Source organism: Scardinius erythrophthalmus (genome assembly GCF_964197995.2).
Source record: "Scardinius erythrophthalmus genome assembly, chromosome: 7".
Lineage (NCBI taxonomy): Eukaryota > Metazoa > Chordata > Actinopteri > Cypriniformes > Leuciscidae > Scardinius > Scardinius erythrophthalmus.
The window spans coordinates 13,467,301-13,477,033 of NC_138227.1; positions in this window are offsets into that span (position 1 = coordinate 13,467,301).

Genomic DNA, 9,733 nt, shown 5'->3' on the forward strand with positions numbered 1-9,733 from the left:
TGACAAAGAATACAGGGCTAACTATTAGCAAAATGCAGACACAGTTTAATCTGCCTGTCAAAGTAGACAGTGTGGCTCAGGTTTTAATTTGTCAACTGGCCGATGAGGACAGATAGCCTACATTAAATTTTGCTCTTCGTTTGTAGAATTACCATGTAAACGAGAAAAAAATCGAAAAAACAAACAACGCGTAAAACAAAGGCTGCATCCGAAATCGCTTCCCTGCTAGGCGAAAAACAGTATGTGACAAAAGAAATAGGTCTAGGCCTAGGCCTATATGTCCGAAAGAGGGAAAAGGTACCCGGATGAACTAGCCTACTTTTTCCTAAGTGTGCATATCCCATGAGACCACGGTAGAGGATTTATGACTGGCAGTGAAGCCACCTTACTGATGCCGGTAGCCGGTAGGTCACATGATGACAACATGGCCAAAGTAGTAGCCTACGTCCAGATTTAGGCCCTGTCCCAAATGCCGCACTTCATGTGGACTTTCGGTCTCGTGGACTTAAATTGCGCGCGCACGCCGAGTCTACGAGTCCGTAGGCCGTCCCATTCAGCATTTTAACGCTCTGAAGTGTGCTCAGCAGCGCCCCCTTTGTACCCTTGAAGCGGTGTTCCGCGAAGCCCGCATATAGATGCAGGCTCCAAACACTTTAAATACCCAGGAATCCTTGCAAAAGGCCAATCAGACAATGGATGGGAGGAGATTTTGCTCACGGATAATTGTTGACATGGCTGAGAAGAAAATATTACGTTTTTTATGACCTATAGATGTACATTTTACCAGTTGTTACAGTTTACAAACATTATGGTCATCGACCAGTGGTTGATGTCTCAAACATAATAAAAGTGCGTTGAATAATACGATCACATTATGATTCATTAAATAATTAGAACCGAATGTCAGGGCTTTACTGAGTCATACATGAATATTGAAACCTGTAAATTAATCTGAAACTCATGCACATTTTCATTATGTGTTAAAATTGTAATCTTAGTTCAAATGGAACATTATGTATTATTATGTATAGGTTTGCACTACATGACGTCACCAAAGTGTGGACTCTGAGTCAGGAGTGTGCCATTTGGGACAGGGCCTAAGTTCATACACACATTCATATAGGCTACTATTTAGGACGTATAGGTAGGCCTACTTTTTTAGCAGCCATGAAGTAATTATTTATTCAAAAAAGTATCTACTTAAGAGAGTATGCATATGAGTATGATTTTGGACACAGTCAGTAACTTCTTGTGCTGAATAGATAGCCTAGCGATTTCACGCGTTTTTCAGAAATCTATGCATGTTATGCCTTCGCGTTGCATTCTCAGCGCTGCCGCAAGGGGCGCTTAAATTTGCGTAAGTTTTTTCTTTCAACTACCATCATGGCGGAGCAACAGTTTGAAGAGAATCTTCTGAGCAAGGTAGTGTCAATAGCTATGTGTATAGCACTTTACCTAAAGAATATAACATCCAGTTTAATGGCAGACAGACATCTTCATGGAACTGTATCGCCCCGTTGCGTACTGAGGTTTGTCCGAGCTCGCGTAGCCTACGTGCGTAAAGTATGTTTCCGCCCTCAAACAACCAAGTAATTAAATAACCTATGAGACGGCAAAACCTTAAATCTATATTTGTAACCCCACTGACTGTAAATCACTGAGTAATATAGTGCTTTCAATTAGTTCCGTCTCGCTAGTGGCACCTCTGGTGTCTGAGTAACAAAAGGCCTTCTGACAGCTCTGTGCGTCCCCTCAGTTCCTGCGTTGCCGGGGCGCCCAGTCATGTTATTAAATTCACCACTGGCAGCGATACCTAGAGGGCTCGTGCGTTTATGTCACTCCGTCTTTGGGGATAAGGGCCCTGGGAGCCGTGACAATGCAATTTCATTTCTCCCGGCTTTTGTAATACCAGAATGCAATAAAACTGTCTGGCTCCAGGCAGACCATTTTACTGACCTAAAATTCTAGTCCTGAAAACTATTAGTAGCGAAATGTCAGACTCTAAAATGTAGAAGAATGGCGCCTTGTTCCTTTAGGTTTAGCTGTTGGACACAGCAGTGAGTTACTACCTAAGAGGTAAATCTCACATGTTTTAATTTCTAACTATGCTGATGGTTGGGCTTCAGCTACAGGTCAAATTAAAGATCTGTTTCATTTATTTGGCAATCATAATGTTGGTGTTAGAGATCTGTGTGTGGGTATTAAAGTTCTATTATCTGTTAAAAGTTTATAGAGTCATTTTGGTTTCTTGTTTTTGGTAGAAGAAGCGGATATTTAAGTTAATAGAGGTGGCAAAATTTTCCACTGTGGCTGGTTTTCAGTTTTGGTGGTTTTGCATGATTTGTTGGAAGCTGCCGTTACAAAATATCTGTATTCAAGGATTTTCCATGCTGTAAAGAAGCACTAAAGTGCTGCAAAGTATCAAAAAAGTCTCAAAATCTATACTTTTAGCCCTTTTTAGATTAACCACATGGATCTTATAGAATCATATGTGTCTTTATTCAGGAATGATTAAGCAAACAACAACAACAACAACAACCAATTTGTCTGTTTAGACAGAATGCCCTTGTGGAGAGAAATGTATTCACTGGGCATATCATCCCAACTGATGCATGGCATTTGCTTTAAATAATTAAATTTCTGGGAGTGTTCTGTATAGAGGTGTTTTGACTGAATTATGGCTGGCTTTTGCCTGAATTGCAAACCAGGAAGGTCATTCAGAAGGCCTGTAGTACAAAACTAAATGAATATAAATTATGTGATTTACTGCCCATGAACTTCAAAAAATCTGCAATATTTAGTATGTTTAACCACCCAAGATGCTGTATCAGAATATTAATCAACTCTTCTTTCTTTCTTTCTTTCTTTCTTTCTTTCTTTCTTTCTTTCTTTCTTTCTTTCTTTCTTTCTTTCTTTCTTTCTTTCTTTCTTTCTTTCTTTCTATATAATATTTATAACATCTAAATATTTTCACTGAACTTTAAATGTATTTAAACAATGTGGAAAATTATTTTAAATGTAAATGTTATTTTATTATATATACATTTTATATTCTATAAAATATATGTATTGTATGTATGTTTCATATACAGTACATATATAGTGTGTGTGAAAATATTGATACATTTTATTTATTTATTATTTTATTATAAATATTTAAATGTATTTAAACTATAGGATATATATATATATATATATATATATATATATATATATATATATATATATATATATTAAAATATTTACACATTTTATTTAATTATTTGCTTGTTTATTTTTATTTTATTTATTATAAATATTTGTAACTTTAAGTGTATTTAAATCATTTAAAATTCAAAATTTTATTAGTATTTTATCACTATGCTGTTCAAAGCACTAACTTGTGGTTATGTTATTTATTGATTAAAAAAAAAAATTCTGAACCATTCCTTTAATTTTCTTATTCATGTTTCAGGTTCATTTTCTGAAAAAGGGTGCATGGTTGTTTACATCTTGAGCTGAAACTACCTCACATTGAGCATTAATAGCACGACTAATTACTTCCAATTAACATCGGCCTATTAGGCAAATCGATCTTGCCATCGGCAACGATTTACTACAGCTGTGGTTTATAAACATCAAGGGCAAGGTGCTTCTGACTGATCCTCCTGGCCACATGTATTTCGACAGTCAGCACAAGCAAACAGAGAGTAAATAGAATCTTTTGTCTCTGTTGTATCACATTAAAGGTTGAGTAGGGAGTATGTGGGCTGGAAGCTACAGAAGCAGACAACACTTGTACCTTGCGTCCACTCTTTCTAAACATATGATTTGTGATAACATCAGTGCAAGGTCATCGTTTAGGCCTAGCCATCTGACACTATCACAAGCCTGATAGTGGAACTAGTTGTGGAACCAATATAAATGCATTTAAAACATTACAGCATACACAAGGACGCTGACAGTAAAGGCTGACTGTAAGGTCATTAGAGCCAGATCAATAATGTTAATGAACAGACAGTTGCAACAGCAAGTGTGACAGACCATTTAGATGAGCACCACTTTAAAACTATTAGATCAGCACAGAGACGCACCCATGGGAAGAACTGTTTTAGGGAGATTTTATGTTGGCTTATTAATGCATTTATTTATTTTTAGAATATGAGGGTATGAGATAGAAAGCATTAATGTGCTTTTTTATTCTAGCCACACTGCTGATTACACCTAATGTATGCGGTTAATACGGTTACAACTGCTAAATTAATAAATGTGTTTGTACCTTCCTCCGAAAGTTAATCTAATGCTGTTTTTGGAGTGTCCCTAATGCACATCTGTGTCAGTTTAAGTTTTTACCCTTAGATGGCAGTCATACTGTAGGTTGTGCTTGGCACTCTGCATGACTGATAACTTGTATTATATGACTTCAAATTTCCTTCTTAAAGTTGCATTAGTTTGATTAAGCGCCTATCATTAAAGACACATTTTGGAAATCTATTGCTGAAAACAATATATATATATATATATATATATATATATATATATATAGGCTAAATATATATATATATATATATATATATATATAAACGTTTTAATGGCCTCATAAAAATACATGATATCTGGTTGGGCGGTCAGGTGGAGTGCTGACTATGTTTAAAGTACATTCCCCAGGGGACAAAATATAGCACACTTAAGTGAGCATTTATGTATGATTCGACTTCAAGAAATGTATTGATTATCCTCTCCAATGCCCTGCCTCTACACGCAGCACTTTATGCTCTCGTTCACAGGTTGCGTTTGGATTTTCTGTTGTGTCAGCTTGAAGAAATAATAAGGAATGCTTGCATGAAAGGAGATGTAATTATAATTGCTTGCCACTTAATTAATAGCATTCTGGTCTCCATCTACTCATGCAATACTGGACTTTCATCAAAAACCTCTTCTTTTTACAGCGTAGATGTAGGAATGTTTTCTTTTTTTATAATTAAACAGCATGAAATTGCAACCCATTTTACTTCTGTAATAAGATTGGCTTTTTTATTTTTTTTTATTGTTTTATATTTTATGATGTAATGTAAAGCAAATTGGTCAGCTGTCGCTGTATAAATGGTGCTATATAAATACATTTTGACTGAAACTATGACTTTGATTTTATCCATCGGGCATCGAGAGGACAGAAAAGTGCAGGGCTTAGTAAAATGTCCCTTGAGCTTGTTCTGCTGACATCCTCCCTTGGCTGGAGAAAATGTGGACTCCCCAATGTTGGGACATCAGAGCTTGTTGGCATGATAAAAGCTTCCTAGTTTGCTAGTTTTACACAGAAGTGAACGGCTTGCCAGGCATGGTGGGCGAAAGTTTGGCGTCCTCTCAGAAGTGTGGACACCAAATCTTCTGCCATCTGTTACCGTTATCACCAGTACTTTCTATGTAAACATGATTCTTCCTTTAAAATTCTAAGTACACGTTTAATGTCCCCACTACCATTTCCGACTAATAGCCAACATAAAAATTGAGGTGGTAAACTTGAAGGCCACATTGTGGATTAAAGTTTTGGCCTTTTCATTAACAATGGCTAATAAACATGTAGTCAGTGTATGGTGTTACCAAACTAAACAATATAATATACAGGGTGGGCCATTTATATGGATACACCGTAATAACATGGGAATGGTTGGTGATATTAACGTCCTGTTTGTGGATATATGTATATGTGTATATGTGAGGGGGCAAACTCCTCAAGATGGGTGGTGACCATGGTGGCCATTAGGGCCATGTGACACATCAAACTTATTGGTAATGTCACAAGAAAAACAATGGTGTGCTTGGTTTCAACGTAACTTTATTCATTCATGAGTTATTTACAAGTTTCTGACCACTTATAAAATGTGTTCAATGTGCTGCCCATTGTGTTGGATTGTCAATGCAACCCTGTCCTCCCACTCTTCACACACTGATAGCAACACCGCAGGAGAAATGCCAGCACAGGCATCCAGTATCCGTAGTTTCAGGTGCTGCACATCTCGTATCTTCACACCATAGACAATTGCCTTCAGATGACCCCAAAGATAAAAGTCTAAGGGGGTCAGATCGGGAGACCTTGGGGGCCATTCAGTGTGTGAAGAGTGGGAGAACAGGGTTGCACTGACAATCCAACACAATGGGCAGCACATTGAACACATTTTATAAGTGGTCAGAAACTTGTAAATAACTCATGAACGAATAAAGTTACGTTGAAACCAAGCACACCATTGTTTTTCTTGTGACATTACCAATAAGTTTGATGTGTCACATGGCCCTCTTCCTATTGAAAAAACAAAAGTTGTATCCAAGATGGCCGACTTCTAAATGGCCACCATGGTCACCACCCATCTTGAGGAGTTTGCCCCCTCACATATACTAATGTGCCACAAACAGGACTTTAATATCACCAACCATTCCCATGTTATTACGGTGTATCCATATAAATGGCCCACCCTGTACATCCAAATGTGTCACGTTTGTTCTTGTTTCATGTTTCCAGTTCGTGTTCTTGACTTTTATTTAGAAATTCGTTCAATGCTGCGTCTCAATTCGCCTGCTTATACTACGCCCTAAAAGTATGTACTCATTTTGTGAAGAAAAAGTGCATACTTTTGAGTGTGTAGCAGAAGAGTAGACAGGCTTTGGGACGTACTATCACGTCATACAATTGCGTCTTTAACGGTTGCTCTCTGTCGCATCCCGTCACAGTAAACTGGCCTGTCAATCATCTTGTCAAAGATAAAATCCTCCTCATTTCATTTCATTTCATTTCCTACCGTATCAGAGAGAAATGCAGTAGCACTTTGATCTGCAGTCGCAGGTCTTTCATGCAGAGAACTCTCCTCATATTAATGCATAATGATGCATTTAAAATTTAATGGCCGAACGGATCTTTATGAAGGTCCACATTGTTATTGCAGATGAAATATAACACAGATAAGATTAAATAAATCATGTTCTATCAGGTTAAACTTTGATAAGTCACTCAAATCTTTATCTAAACCTCTCATGTTTTGTAGTTTTTTCTACTTTCTACTCGTGTTTGTAGTTCCTCCCCCAAAGCGCAATGGGTTGTGGGTAATATTAGCCTTTAGAGTGATCCATACTTCAAAAATCCACCGGAAATAGTAGACCATCCTGGGACTTCAGGCATAATCTTTTCAAAATGGGACATACTTATTTCAATCTCACATACTGTTTAGGATGGATAGTATGGACATTAAGACGCAGGGATAGTCATGTTTTCTGTTTTTGTCATGTGATTCCCTGTTCCCCTTATGTGATCTTCCTCTTCTTCTTCTTCTTTTCATACTTCCCTATACAGTAGCCAGAAAACAGTATGTGACAAAATAAGTATGTCCAAATTTACATTACTCATAAAAGAGTCGTCAAAAAGTACCCAGATTACCGGCAAGATTCTGAAGTGTGCATATAATGGACACTTTGCTATCCCACAAGGCCACAGCAGAGGATTTGTGAATGCAGGTAGACCACATGATAATGACAACATGGTGAATGTGGTACATTTGGATTACTTTCGTACTGCACACAATCTTGATTCATAATATAGAACTTACTTTTTTAGCACTCACAAAGTAAGTACTTATTCAAAATAAGTACCTACTCAAGTGAGTATGGCCCTGTCCCAAATGGCACACTCCGGACTTGTGGACTTCCTCAGAGTCCACACACTTTGGTGACGTCATGTAGTGCAGACCTATAGGGCCCTTGGCAAGAGTCCACGAGGGCGCATTGAGAGGTATTTTTGGGACAGATTCGATCGTCACGCCGGAAATAACGGCCTGGTTGTTGTTGGACAGGAGAAATCACATTTTTGTGCTCCGACGTCTTATCTCCATGTCAACTACACAGCCTAAATTTACAGTTCTATATTTTGATATTGTGCATGCCACCTGGGCATTACAATAGAAACTTGCTTATATAAATGATGTATACAGTTGTACATAATAATACATAGTGTTCCATTTGAACTAATATTACAATTTTAACACATAATGAAAATGTGCATGAGTTTCAGATTAATCTACAGGTTTCAATATTCATATGACTCAGTAAAGCCCCGACATTCGGTTCTATTTATTTAATGAATCATAATGTGATCGTATTATTAAACGCGCTATTATTATGTTTGAGACATCAACCACGGGTCGATGACCATAATGTTTGTATAAACTGTAGGTAACAACTGGTAAAATGTACATCTAGGTCATAAAAACCGTAATATTTTCTTCTCAGCCATATCAACAATTATCCGTGAGCGAAATCTCCTCCCATCCGTTGTCTGCTTGGCCTTTCACAAGGATTCCTGGGTAGTTAAAGTGCGTGGAGCCTGCATCTATGCGGGCTTCGAGTAAGGCCGCTTCAAGGGTACAAAGGGGGCGCTGCTGAGCACACTTCAGAGCATTAAAATGCTGAATGGGACGGCCTACGGACTTGTAGACTTGGCGAGCACGCGCAATTTAAGTCCACTAGACCGAAAGTCCATATGAAGTGCGCCATTTGGGACAGGGCCAATGTGATTTTGGGTGCAGCCTTCTTCCTCGTTGGTTCATTGTCTTGTTACATTGATATCAGTTCTGTCTTTTCATTGGTTCTTGTTTGATTAGTTCTACTTTGTCATTGGTTTTTGTTGTTGTAAAGTGTTTCCCCATGTATTTAAGCCCTCATTGCCATGTTGCCTTGTCATGTATTGGTAACTTGTCAACCTGGTGCTATAGTCTCATGTTTCTCAAGTCAAGTTATAGTCTGTTTTGTTTTGTTTTGTTTTGTTTTGTTTTGTTTGAATGTGTTTTGCATTTAACAAACTGCTCTAGAGTTTGTACAACTCGCCTACAATAGATTTTGTGACAATGTACATTACTGATATAAATAAAAATACATAAAATAAACATGAAATATAATCAAATGTGCCACACCAGGACTGTCGCAGTGTGTGATTTTACTGTTTTCTCTAAATATTTAAAATTGAATCACAATTTTTACATACACCATTTTACTGTAAAAGTACACATTTAGTCTTGATAAATGTAAAAGGACCAAGGTTATTCATAACCACCCCCTTCAAAAAAAATTTTTTTTTACAGTGTTGTTATGAGCTTTTCATTTGCATTTTGTCAAAGTGCATCACAGCATTAGCAGTACCAGCAGACACCTTATCAAAGTTTATCCCTAAGAGCCACATAGCTATTGCAAATATTACAGTCCCTCCAAACTGGTACAGTTGATACAGTATACACCAATCTAAGGACAATTTAAACATAAATTAAGTTATCATGAACTGAAAAATGTAGGCCTATGCGTGGAAAAAACGGAGAGCCTATTTTGTACAAGCTCCACTGACTACCTTTAAAGGAGATTTTAACAGTGACTGACAGGAACCCTGTGCTGAGGTTGTCCTTTGGCTCATAGTCTTCCTGTTTACCTTGATAACCGTCATTCTGTGGTGTAACGTGTGAGAAAATATGTCTATGAGTGAATGTGTAAATCTTTCTGTGCCCATATGAGATGTTTTTGTGCACAGTGATACTCAGCAAGTAACATCTCAACAAAACAGACAGCAAACTCTCCTGACACCCACTATATGAAGTAGGAAACTGAGAAACCTCAATCGCTGTCTGCCGTGTACTGAAACTTCTTTCTCATTGTTCAGTGAATGAGTAAAAATGTCGTTGAAACCTCAGTATGATGAGTCAACAGATTTTGTGTTGTTTCTTAA